At 41.2% G+C, this 14,261-nt stretch overlaps 1 non-coding gene across 1 annotated transcript; it reads left to right on the plus strand.

The window, feature by feature from the left end:
• Nucleotides 1-8,692: 8,692 nt before the first annotated feature.
• TRNAG-GCC (transfer RNA glycine (anticodon GCC)) lies at nucleotides 8,693-8,763 on the plus strand. The gene has a single exon. It is a non-coding gene; the product is annotated as a tRNA-Gly (tRNA).
• The last annotated feature ends 5,498 nt before the right edge of the window (nucleotides 8,764-14,261 follow it).

Raw genomic sequence — 14,261 nt, forward strand, 5'->3', positions numbered from 1 at the left:
TAAACTTCGTCCTCGAAGATTACTATACTCTACTGCCGGCGATCTGCCTCCAAAGCCCCACCATCCATTCTAGCACCAGCTGCCTAACTTTGCTGGCCTTCCATTCAATCACTCATACCAACACCAATCCTTACAGATAATAATCTCGGGTCCATCCTGAGCCTGAACATTCTGTAACACAACTTACTCAACTGACAAACTTTTTGGTAATCTCCAAATACTGCACTGACCCCGTAGGGGTTCACCCTTTCTTTCCTTACGCGCTTTCCTTGCCTCTCCCAAGGCAATGCTCCATAACCATCTATCCCTTCTGTCGCGGTGAAGACCCTTTCCTCACCAAATCTATTACTCCCGCCACTCCCAGTACGGGTCATCGTTGTCAGTACCCACTGGGCATTCTTCCTACTATCATTCGGTCTCGAGCACCCCACGAGCGACTAACTGAATTCCACCATACTCTGCATCCCCGCACTGCTATTGACTAGAAACCCTGCTATTCTTATCTGGCTTCCGAATGAACTGAGACCATCCTGGTCCCTACCAACCTATCAATATCTGGATTACCGACTCTCACCGATTACTGACCCAGCACAACCACTAGTCGCTCCTAGCGACATTCGAAGATACTTCCGCCACCTATACTGCTTAATCTATTCTACCATGCTGGCACTACAATTTCCTGGGATCCTCGATCCCCTTGCCTAGACGCTAAGATCCTTACCAGGTCCCACCCGAGCTGCTAAAACTCACGGGCCTCGCCCACGGATCTATCCCGACTATATCCTAGAGTGACCTCTTCCAAGGTCTCATCCCTCAATGGCTATACAGGCAACTCCATACCATTCTCATCCATTCCCCATTCCCGATCCCTATCTGAATGCTAGGAGATAAGGGCCTCGCCCCGACTTCGCCAACAAGCTACTACAAAATGCTACGGCTGCCCCATAGTCTGACAACACTTCCACCACTGACTGCTAGTGAATGTTACGGCCGCCCCGCAGTCTTACATCAGTTTCCCCCACTGACTGCTAACACGAAAACATCTCCTGCTATTTGACCTCAAGATCTCCATTCCGACTCACACGAGTTCTACATGCGGCCCTTTAACCTGAATCCGAACCACATACCCACCATTACCCTTTACACGCACACACTGATGGGAAGTTCTCAAACTCCCAACCCTAAACTACTCGATTCGTCCAACGCTGAACTACCTTCTTTCCTTCTCAGAATCATATACCCGATCTGGATTTGCGTGCCCTTACCCTTATACACTCGGAGGATTCTCCCCCACTTTGATCCTGCTTACACCTCGATGATCAATGAGAAGAAATCCCAATCCTTGCTACCATAATCAATCCGCTGAGGAATCCCAAGCTTACCATAGCTAAGGATCTAACCAGTCCATTCTAAAACTTATACGACTCCGAACTAGCGAGACATACCGAGTCTCTCCAAGGCATGCTACGGATACTGCACTCAAAGTAACCTTCTTCGATACAACCCATCCCTTAATTACTAACCAATAACCAAGGTATGCAAATGGCATATAACTCGATCACAATGAACCCGATCGAAAATAAAATGCTCAACCGCTAATGATGTAGAACCATAACAATATAATCATGCACAAAATAAAAGAACTGAAAACGGAAGTCGCATACCTGCAATGTCCGGCGCTGCTCGCATCTCCAGAGTAGCCATCTGAAAAGCCCTGCCTCCAACTGCAGGCGCCTCCGCACGGCCCTGACGGCCGTCTGTGATCCTCAAAGTTGCAGGGGCAGGTGCCATCACCCGTCCTGCTGAAAGCAAACTGGGGCACTGGGCCTTCTTGTGGCCCCGCTGATTGTAGTGAAAACATATCAAGTCTGATCCCTGAGTGATGGTAGCAGTACAATCTCTGCTAAAATAACCGGTCCGACCGCACCTGAAATAGCCAGACTCACCACCACTACCACTCCTGCACGCGCCCCCGTGCATCCTGCCACACATTCCGCATCGACTGCGGTCCTGATAATCCCTCGATCTCGACTCTGATCCCTTGGGCCTTTTGCCCGAACTCGCGGCTACCTGAACCTCATCCGGCTTCCTCTTCCGGATCTGCTCCAAATCAATTTCCCTCTCCTTGGCCCGAGAAATCATATCTTCCAGCATCTTACAACCGGACCTGCTCACGAACTCCCTGATGTCATCCCTCAGCATCTCGTGATAGCGTGCCTTCTTCATCTCCTCATCCGCGACATACTGCGGAACAAGAAGGGCTCTCTCCCTGAACTTGGCGGTGATCTCCGCCACAGTCTCAGTAGTCTGCGTCAAATCCTGAAACTCCCGGGCCAACTGCTGTACCTCAATAATCGGCGAAAACTCCACTCTAAACCTCGCTGAGAAATCACTCCAAGTCATCGCGTCCAACGCGGCATCATCACCCAAAGCGTGACCAATCTCCTCCCACCAATATCTCGCTTTGTCCTTCAGAAGACAGGAAGCGAGTCTGACCTTGTCCTCCTCAGGACACTGGCTCGTACGGAATGCGTTGGCAACATCAGCCAACCATCTGCTACTAGCGATGGGGTCCCTAGCCCCATGATAATCTGGTGCCCCGCAAGCCCTGAACTTCCGAAATGTCAAGGTACGCGCTCCCAACAAAGCCAACATCTCAGTGCGGAAGGCTCCCAGCCTCTCATCCAAAATCTCCAATATACCCTCCTTGACCGTACCAAAGATCACAGGAGTCTGAGCTAGAATACTGCGCGTAACCTCCGCTGATATCAACTCTCTCATCCGCTCCTCGAGCTGCTCGGCCCCTAAACCCGAGCCTAATCCCTCTCCGGCGCCTGATCCGCCCGCTGGTCCCTCTTGTAATGTCACCATACTGAAACATACAACATAACCACTATCAGAATACTCCTCACTGCTGCGAGACCAAACATACTCACTACCAGGTTCCCGGTCTTGTCTCGGCCTTTCCCGAATCGAGTACGGATCCTCTGCTTTCAGTAGTACGGGCCCATACTACCTTCCACATATATCCGTACTTTCCTCAGGAACTGCTTTGACTCCACCAGGTCCTTTTTCTACTTCTACTGCTCCCAGCACTACCTCATCCTAGGCTTACCCTAGGGAAACCTTTGAATCAACTCAAACCAGTCCTCAACTGCTGAAGGCCTCCTCGCAATGCCAATTAGCCATCACCTGGATACCATCACATATGACGAGGCTTAAATAATCCTTCAAGTAAAAGACTCGTTCCTACAACGGTTGGACTCAAACAAGAGTTGCGCAATAGGACCAAATCCAACACTCTGAGATTATTCAACCCTGATCACATGTGACGTGACGTATCCACCTAATGGCTAACTCCTATCACTTAGAATCCCACAATGCACAAAGCAAGCAACATTCAGATAAGGGAAAATATAACCATAACATACTCAAGCAATTATATCCACATAGCAAGAATCTGAACTAGCATGCAACACAACTCATAAACTCAGGCATAACCTAATCAGGCTATCCTACTACTGACTATTCAGCACTATCATGCAGATCAAAAGCACATATAACAGGCACATAAGGCATCCTCCCTAGATCCTTAGTCCTAATCTAGCATGCTGTTCTATTAACTGATAATCAAAACATAAACTTGTATGGGTATTTTGGGGTACTTGAGCTCGGTTGATTGCATGCATCACACCTCTTTCCTCTTTTCAAGGTTCTTTTCTTTCGGAATTCTTTTTACTTTTCTAAAACCATTTCGTTTCTCGAAACTCTTTTTACAAAACTGTCTTTTCATTTTGAAACTTCCTTACCAATTCCTCAGTTTGAGTTCAGACACACCCTGAGAGCATGTCCGAATCCCTCAAACCAAGGCTCTGATACCAACTTGTAACGACCCAAAATTTAAGACCAAAAATTTCTTTCAATAAATCATTACTTAAAGTAAAGTCATCATTCCAAAACATAATATGAGTATAAGTTTTCAAAACACATGTTCATTATCAGAGTAAACATTCCCAGGCTGTCTAATATATGGTGTGTGCCATGCGATCACCCTGAGCTCTTCCCTCCGCTACCGGAAGTACCTGAAACCAAAACTGAAAGCCGTAAGCACGAAGCTTAGTGAGTTCCCCACCCTACCAGATACCATGCATAACCACATACTACACATACTGGGCCACGCCCCTATCTTGGGCCTCGCCCTACCTCGGGTCTCACCCGCTACAACGGCCCCGCCGCTCCAGGCCCCGCCTGGCTTCGAGCCCCGCTCGGATACAAATCTGTTTTACTTAGGCCTCGCCTATCACAGGGCCTCGCCCGTCAACAAATAATAACACATAAACATTTCACAACACATAACTAACACATGCAACTGGTTCTGTCCTAAGGCCTCGGCTATCCTGGGCCTCGCCCATGTCCTGCTGCTGATGAGTCATGGAACCCCGTCCACGCTACTAATGGTAGTGAGGTACGGGCCTAGCCCACTCTCACTCCCGTTCTAGTTCGGGCCTCGCCCCTATTCTGCTTCTAATGAGATATGGAACCCCATCCACACTCTGCTATTGGTGAGATACGGGACCTCGCCCACACTCACCTCCCTACCAGGCACATACATGTATCACACAGACAACAAGTATAACTATCATATAAACAATTCCCTGGGCACCCGCCCGCTATTATTGGACCTCGTCCTGAAAATGATACTAGCATACTGTGCCTAGGGCTAACCCCCGGGTCTTCTACTCATAACTACATGGGCCGACATTGTGGCCTTCGACCCATTCACACAAAGGGAAACTCACCTGCACTGGCTGAACTTGCTGATGATCTCACTAGTTGCTGCCTGACAACTCACGGAACTCCTACTCCCCTTGCTCCCCGAACTACCAATATTAATGCAACACTGAGTCTAACTGACCCCCGAAAGACAACCAAGTCCACCCTGGTCCAAAGTCAAAGTCCTGGTCAAAGTCAACCTTCCAGGTCAACCCTACTCGCCGAGTCACCCTACTAACTCGCCGAGTTCAAAATGATCAGATTCCTTCCATTCGCGACTCGACTCGTCGAGTCTACAGATTTCTGAGTCCAGACCTGTCCAACTCACTGAGTCTCCACCCGACTCACTGATTCGAGTCACAACTCGAAGGGTTTGGGGTTTCGCGACCTGACTCGCCGAGTCCAAGAACAGACTCGCCGAGTCCAAGGCAATCTTCATACGACTCGACAAGTTGTTCATCCCACTCGTCGAGTTTCTCCACAACTTCATGCTACTCGCCGAGTCCACTCAAAGGACTCGCCGAGTTCCTTCAGTTCTCTTTACATGCCGAGGATTTTAGAGTCATGCATGGACTCCAAACTGTAGATCTACCCTTCTCAAGCCTATTCCACACGTAAAGTTGCAAACTTTACGTGTAGAGAAGGAGATCTAGGCAAAATATGCCATAAACTAGGGTTTAAGGCCAAGGGGCTTCAAAATCGACTTAATGGCTGATACTTTATGCTTCTCCAGGCCATAACACACTTGGATCTGAAGTAGCAACTCCCGATCCGGCTTCTAACCCATAAGGGTGGCTAATCATGGCTTAAAAGCCCCAAAACTCACAACCAAAGTTAGATCCAAGAGAAGGAAATGACTTAATACCTTCAATACTTTAGAAAGGTTCCACAAACTCCAGATCTGAAGCAAATCCTTGAAGCTTCACTGATTCCTCTCCTTCTTCTTCCTTCAAATCTCCCAAAAATGGCTTGGAAGCTTGAATGCACAACAATGGAGGCTTAGGCTTCGTTTTCTGAACAAGGGGGGCTCTAAGAAACCCTAATGGAGAGAATAAGGAGCTTAAATAGTGCCCAAAGTCCCGGATTTAGGGTTTTCCTCGCACAGACCAAACTCGCCGAGTCCACTTGGCCGACTCGCCGAGTTGGTCACTTACACCTTGACCCGGATCCCGCTCGGACTCGCCGAGTCGACCCTTAAATTAGGGCTTTTCTTTCCTTTCTTGGTCATTTTATCCCCATGCAAGGATTAAGGATTATAGTATAGGACCTAATTGCTAATTGGGTATATTGATCGGTATTGATAGCTCAGGAAGTGGTCTGGGCAGCAGCTAAGGATTTCTTTCAGGAAGCTTATGCATTCGAGGTGAGTTATCCTCACTATATCAACAGGGTCTAAGGCACCAAGGCTAACCCTTTATGGATTGTATCCGGTTATGGCATGATATGTTTATTGGTTTTCATCCTGGTAGTTAGGATGAGGTTATGTTTATGCTTAGTGACCTAGTTAGTTCGGTGTCTTGATTATAGGATGATATTATGTGATATGCTAGTATGATTTGTTAAATTGATATCCTGATAAATAGGATGTTATTATGTGTTATGTGGTATGATCTATTTGATTAGTTAGTTGTTTATAAATGGTTATGTGATTATCTGTTATATGTGCACATGTTTGTTTAGCGGTTGAGACTTATCTACTTTGTGTGAAAGCCAATAGACCTAGGCAGTCCAACCTGTTGGTTGTGGGCCGTGAGTATTCCATCCCGATGATGATTGGACTCATAATAGGTGGGCATTCCAACCTGTTGGTTGTGGGCATGGGGGTATTCCATCCCGAGGATGATTAGACCCATAGTATGTTGGCATTCCAACCAATTGGTTGAGGGTCTGGGGTATTCCAAATGGTTGACTGGACCCATAGTATGTTGTTTATTATTATATGTGTATTGTTTTGGGTATGGGTATTTTGGGGGAACTCACTAAGCTTTCGGGCTTACAGTTTCAGTTTATTGTTTCAGGTACATCAGGGGATCGTGGCAAGGCAAAGGCATGATCGTACAACTCCTCACTTTTTATGACTTTGTTTCTAGGATACTCTGATATGATACATTTTGAAAACAAGTTTTTTAATGGTTAATAGATTTAAAGTTCAAATTTAGCATGATTTTTATGGGTGTTACAACATATTAGGTCCTCAACCTCCTGGTTAGATTACCCTCAACCCATAACCTTCCAATTGGAATGTCCTGGCCCATAACCTTCCAGTTGGAATGCCCCGGTCTATTGACTGACAACACAAAGTAATACAATCTCAACCCCACCATACCATGTCGACATTTACATAACAAATAACATATATCCAACAATATATAATCATATAATCAGTCAGCAGAAAAACGGACATATCTACAGATCACTACCGCATAACAATATTCTATATACCAGGACACATATCTAACAATTCACTACAACATAGCAAGACCATCTATATCAGGATTAGGGTTTGGGATTCTACCACGTACACCATGCGTACGCAATGTACGCCCAGCGTACGCAAGCTTTGCCCAAAAGAATTATAAAAATGTCATTATGGGCCAATTTGCAAACAACTCTCACACATAAGGGTTAGAAGTGTAATTTACTTGAATTATAAATGAAACAACAAGTTTACTAGTCTATTTCTTGATGTTGCTCATGTTTTATAGTCGGAATCCAACCACAACTCACACTTAACAGATATATGAGCTAGAAGCAAAGACCCAAACAACAGATTATAGAACCTGGCGTAGCAACACCTACCAAGGAAAACATTGTGTATATGTTGTTGGATCTACAATAACTATGTATATGTTTTGCGGTCCAGTTCAATATTCAGGGCCGATCCAAAGATATAGTGGGCCAATGTGAAAGAACAAATGGGCCCCTGAAGTTGAAAATAGACAAACCGTTATAAAATTCACTATTAATATTAAAAAACAAAAATATTGCCACAACATTACAAAAACAACTAATTTAAAGAAAAATATTTTTCCTATCATTTTTAGATAAGTTAATTTTGTTCTCTCTATATACATATACCATATATTTTCGGAATTTTGGGCCCCTTAGAAATATGAACCTTGGGCGACCTTCCGGGTTGCTCACCGTCTGGACTGGTCCTGTCAGTAGTACATAAAGATTAATGTTATTTTTTCTTTGGGATCAAGTTGTCACATGCTTTGTTCATGTACCCTCTTTCGCTAAGTCCGTTGACATCTTCATCAAGTGTCATTCTTTTATATTTTTCAGCGACTTCAGATATAGTTTGAACGTTCATCGTTTTCCTTCTAATCAAATTGCGTAGAGCCGTTAGAAAATATATGTTAGCCCATTTGTGTGTAGCATGGTTTTCGGCCCAAGGCCTTTGTATGTATTTATTTATTTGGTTGTATGCACACGATTTACTTAATAAGAAAGATACATATCAACATAAGTTTTGCGAAAAGATACATATTCTTCTCATCCACTAAATTTTACTTTGTTTTAAAATTAATTATTGATAAATCAAGGAATCAAACCCTCCTTTGATTTTCTATTTGTTCGTTCTTATAAGAGTTCAATCTTTTCCTACATAACTGAAACAATATTTTGTTGCTTCAGTTAACCCATTACACTAATATCATGTGATAGAGTATATTTTTTATTTCAAGAACAATTTACATTGCATTTTAAGAATAATAATAGTTTTTTTCATGAAAAACTGGTACAGATATTTAATATTTGTTATAAGAAGACCATATAACAAAATATCGTATTCATTGATTTCAGAAGAAAATTATGGGCAATGCAATTTTTTATCACTGTGATTCTATTAAAAAAACATTTAATTAATTACATAATATGAAGTTATTATAGAAAATACTGGAAGCATATGCAAAACGCACCAGTGGTCTAGTGGTAGAATAGTACCCTGCCACGGTACAGACCCGGGTTCGATTCCCGGCTGGTGCATTAATTGTTTGTTTACCTTTTTGCTTTATTATAAAAATAAATAAAGTACTTTTGGTTACACAGTTTTTATAAAAGTAATCAAATTATGATACTATTCGACTAACCTTATACTGAAGGTAGAACAAACGCCTTTTGGCTAAGAAGAAAAAAAAATATATGGATGAACCCATTTTAAGACTTTGATTCTATTTTTCTTTATGATGACACCAATCTTTTTCTGGAAGTCGTTTGCCATTACGTCAAATATGCATTCTATCTCCATCAACTAGTTTCTAATATTTATTGATGTTGGCATTATTATTGTTTTTTATTACAAACACTTGGCGAATAATTGTTTTCTATTGTTAAGAAGCAAATTTTGTTGATAGTAAATTATAAAGTTGGTCCACGTATGCTTGTTTTAACTATTTGTCCAAACACGAATTTGTCGTCTTTTTATTTATTTATTTATTTTTGGTTGAAGGTGGGGATTGGGATTTTTTTTCCTAGTAATTCATTACCAAATTCATTAGAAAGATTGATAAAGACGTAGCGGGTAAACGAACAACAAGCTATGCCGCAACTAATTCTTGAAGTCATAATATTACTATGCATGACCTGTTGGACTCTATTAAATAGCTCCACAGCTTCTAGCGTAAGGAAACCGAAAGTATCAAATACAAAGAGTATAAATGTGTGTTGATTTTCTATACATGCTTTCTCATGTTTTGCCATTTTGTTTGATGCAGCGTTTAAAACAGCTTGCGCCACAATGAAAACTCCACTCCCCAAGCCCACAAGAGGGGAAACCCCTGTTAGATCCACGCATGCATGTTTTGCTCCAGCCCATCCAAATACTAAAACATCAGCTCGTCTAAGTGTTGATCTTCCTTCCAATGAGTCAGTCAGAAAGTTCACATGTGACTCTTTCTTCGCAAAAACCTCAACGCGCTTAAATATGTCAAAAAGAACATCCCTAACCAAATTGTGTCGGTACTTGAAACTCAGGAGCTCTTTACAATGAACTGCATGTTCCCCAAAGGAGTCTAAGTATGTCTTGCGACAAACAGGGCAACTCTCGCCAACCGGAAATAAAGGGATCATAAGGCGATATATGAGGATGACACGATACTCCACTGGCAATATATGCTGGCCAAGACCGTCAATAGGAATAGTCATAAGAAAATCTTGAGCATGTGGGGCCCTTAGACACTCAAAAATTGCTTTCTGCCTAATCATCATGTCGAAATGAACTTCCATATCTTTGACAATTTTACTAAAAAGGTACTCGCCAATGAATGTTGGGCTTTTGGAAGGGTGATGTCCTTATTAGTGAAGCCATTGAAGTCAAAGCCCAGAACCGTATCACAAATACAACCCAAAACATAAACATAATCTAAATCCATACGGCATATGCCTCTATTTCTTAAGATGTGGTCTTGTAACACCCACGATTGAGCTCGTTAGGCCACAAAAGCATAGAAGGAAGCCTTTACTACTGAGTACAACTCCAAACCATCAAACCTAATTGGTAACGAAGTCGGTAGCCATTGCAGGTCCCCAAAGAACGGACCCCAACAAACCACAAAACACAAAGCAACCTCTTCCATGTGAACGGGTTGGCACGTTCTCAGGCCAAAGAAAAGTTTGGTGATGCCCATGCAGTGTATATATATATATATATATATATATATATATATATATATATATATATATATATATATATATATATATATATAAGGAGTGGTTCAAATGAGAACCATAAAAAATTAAGGACCCCAATAAATTAGTAAATATTTCCACGATATTCTTGTTAAACATGTTAAAATCCTAATTTTTTGTGGTTTTGGTACGAAAAAAGCAAACTTATAATTTTTATAGTCTAATATTTCATTTGTATATGCTTTCATATTTTAACACAAAACTTATATAAAATATAGATTTACACAGTTCATTTACAGTTTAATGCAAAAAATTCACAACTTAATACAAATTGTTTTACAATAATTTACTAATTCAGAGAAGTCAAAAACTTAAACTCTACCACCACATGCCACCACCAACCACATGTATCAACATAATAACTGTCATTTCTTCCAAATCAAATTTGTAAATAAAGTCATGCATTAACAACTTAAATATTACATTCACAATCTAATAAAGCCAATTAATTCACTCGTTTTGAATTTAATGCAAAACAATTATAAAAACTAGTGCATTCTTACAAATTTATACAACAAAAAATAAATATATTTATAATAAAACTAACACAAAAATATATACATAAATCATTCATATTTTAAAATAAATTCTAAAAATTCACAGCAAAATGTAGTCAATTCACAGTTTAAACAAAAAATTCATAGTTTAATGCAGTCAATTCAAAATTTTAAACACAAAAATCACAGTTTAATATAAAAAATTCACAATTTAATACAGCCAATTTCACAATTTAAATAAATATTTACAACTTAATTCAGTTAATTCAAAATTTAAATACAAAAATCATAGCTTAATACGTAAAAGCATTTTAAACCTTTATTTAAAAACTTTCCGGTTTGGTCCTTAAATCAATTTTCTTGACATTTTAACACCAAAAATTATTGAAATAAGTATTTTCCAGCATATTTTTCATAGAAAACAGCTTAAGTCCTTGAAATTGCAGTTTTCTCGGTTATAACCCCTCTTTTTCGCAATTTTTACATTTTTGGCCCAATTTGGAATTTTTTTGCAACTTTGGTCCTTTTTAAATTTGAAAAGCATTTTAAACCTTTGAAAAGTACATGGAACACTTATAGTCCACTGTTTTACAGAAAAATGCAGTTTTGGTCCTCCAAAATAGAAAATTTCGCATATTGGGCCTCATTGGGCCGAAAATGTCATCTTTAGCCCAATAAGCTTGGAATTTATGTTTTTAACCCTCCAAATAGTATATTTTCAGAAAATACATTATGTAAACTGTTTTGACTCATCTCACCCATCAGATTTCGAAATATTTCATTTTAGGCCCTTCAACTTTGTATTTTCAACATTTTATGTCAAAAAATGAGTTTTTAGCCCAAATTAAGTGTTGTCAAGCCATTTGGCTATTTTTCTTAGTATACTTTGCATGTAGTAGTATATTTTATGCTATAATAAAATACATGTCTCGGTTTTTAGCATTTCATACTAGATCTAGCATCAAAATCATACAAAACATACATATAAGCATAGAAATCAACCACAACATACACATAATGATGGATCTACACCTTTGCTTGTATTCTCCCCCACAAAAACTTATAAAAACCGAAAATAAGGGGGTATGAAACTCACCTTGTTTGAAGCTTTCGGTTTTTGGAAGAAAAGATGGAAGAAAGTTGGGTGATTTTCGGCCTTAGCACCCCTTGATGAAGATCTCGGCCTTGAGGTGTTTCTAAGATACAAGATCATGATTTCTCATGAATTAAGAAGAGATATTTGATAGATCAAGGAAGCTAGATCATAGAATTTAGTAAAAACTTACCTAAGATGATGACTAACTTGCAAGATCCTCTTGAAAGCTCCTAATTTTCGAGATTTTTGCAGTGGGGAGGAAGGATTGGTCTTGAGTGATCTAGAGAGAATGGGATGGATTTTGTGAGTGTGTGTGTGTGTTGTGTTCGGCCGAGAGTGAGAGGGAGGAGAAGAGAGAGTGATTTGAAGTGATGTGCATACATGGAAGTATGAGATGTTGCATGGATGTCCATTAGGTAATAATGATGTGGCACAAGAAAGTCAAACCCTTCTCTTGGGCTTGCTTTGGGCCGAGAACATGGAAGGAGGAAGGAAAAATTTGGGCTTTTTGCTCCTAAGCCCAATATTAGAGTTAGTCTTAGGTATTTATTGGCCTCATAAAATAAAATTGTGATTTTTATGTTTTAATAAGCTAGATTGGGTTAATCATGGATCAAAGCTTTCAATTTATTTCATTCTAGGCCCAATATGGCCCATAATATTGAAATAAATGAATGTGGGTCCAATTAGAGCCCAATTAGGGTTCTAAGCCCATGATAGTCCAATTGGAAGCTTATTGGTCCATTTGGATCCAATAAGGAAGTTCTAGTCCAAAATGGACTTAACAAGAACTTCTAGGGTTTTCCAATTGCTTGATGTAGTGAATTGGGGTTTAGTTTTCCATTGAGTAAGCATCATACTTGCTTTTGAGTTTTTTTTTTATTTCAACATTTACTTGAGTATAGTGATTACAAGACATAAAATTTCTAGTTGTGACATCATCCCCCCGTTAGAGGGAATTTCGTCCCGAAATTCTGTTTGAAAGCTAGATTTGAGAAAGCTAGAATAGGTGAGGGTACTTTTGCTTCATTTGGTCTTCGCGTTCCCAAGTGAATTCTGGCCCACGCTTTGCGTTTCACCGTACCTTCACGATCTGGATGCGACTCTGCTTAGTACGCTTCACCTCCCTGTCCATGATTTCGATTGGTTCTTCAACGAACAGGAGATTCTCATTGATTTTGATTTCGTCAAGGGGAATGACGAGTGTTTCATCTGAGAGACACTTCTTCAGATTAGAGACGTGAAACACGGGGTGTACACCGTTTAGCTCTGCGGGTAGTTGCAGTCTGTATGCTACTGGACCAATTCGAGCGACGATTTCGAAAGGTCCAATGTATTGCGGGTTCAGCTTTCCCCGTTTTCCGAAACGTATAACCCCTTTCCAGGGTGAGACTTTTAATAGTACTCGATCACCGACCTGAAATTCTAAGGGCTTTCGCCATTTGTCAGCGTAGCTCTTTTGTCGGTCACGCAATGCTTGCAATCGAGCTCTGATTTGAACGATCTTTTCCGTGGTTTCATGGATGATCTCCGGTCCCGTTAGTGTTTTGTCCGACGCATGTGTTCTTGCCAGCTGGGTGTCACCAGCTTCAGCCCAACATAACGGTGATCTACATTTACGCCCGTACAGTGCTTCGAAAGGAGCCACCTTGATGCTCGAATGGTAACTATTGTTGTATGAGAACTCGATTAAGGGTAAGTGGGTATCCCAAGACTTTCCAAAGTCTATCACGCATGCGCGGAGCATATCTTCGAGCGTTTGGATGGTTCGCTCGCTTTGACCATCCGTTTGTGGATGATAAGCGGTGCTCATATCGAGGTTTGTTCCCATCGCCTTATGGAGTGATTTCCAAAATCGGGACGTGAACCTACTGTCCCTATCCGAGATGATAGATGTTGGTATTCCGTGGAGTCTCACAATCTCTCAAATGTATAACCGCGTCAATCTCTCCATCTTGTACGATTCTTTAATTGGCAGGAAATGGGCATATTTCGTTAGTCGGTCGATTATTACCCATATGGTGTCTAATCCATCCGACGTTTTGGGTAGCTTGGTCACGAAATCCATAGAAATCCCCTCCCATTTCCACTCAGGGATTTCCGGTTGCTGTAACAATCCTGAGGGTTTTTGGTATTCCACTTTTACTTTGGCGCACGTAAGGCACTTACTGACGTAGGTCGCGATTTCCGCCTTCATGTTAGGC

The sequence above is a fragment of the Lactuca saligna genome, chromosome 7, assembly GCF_052625555.1.
Source record: "Lactuca saligna cultivar CGN05327 chromosome 7, ASM5262555v1, whole genome shotgun sequence".
Lineage (NCBI taxonomy): Eukaryota > Viridiplantae > Streptophyta > Magnoliopsida > Asterales > Asteraceae > Lactuca > Lactuca saligna.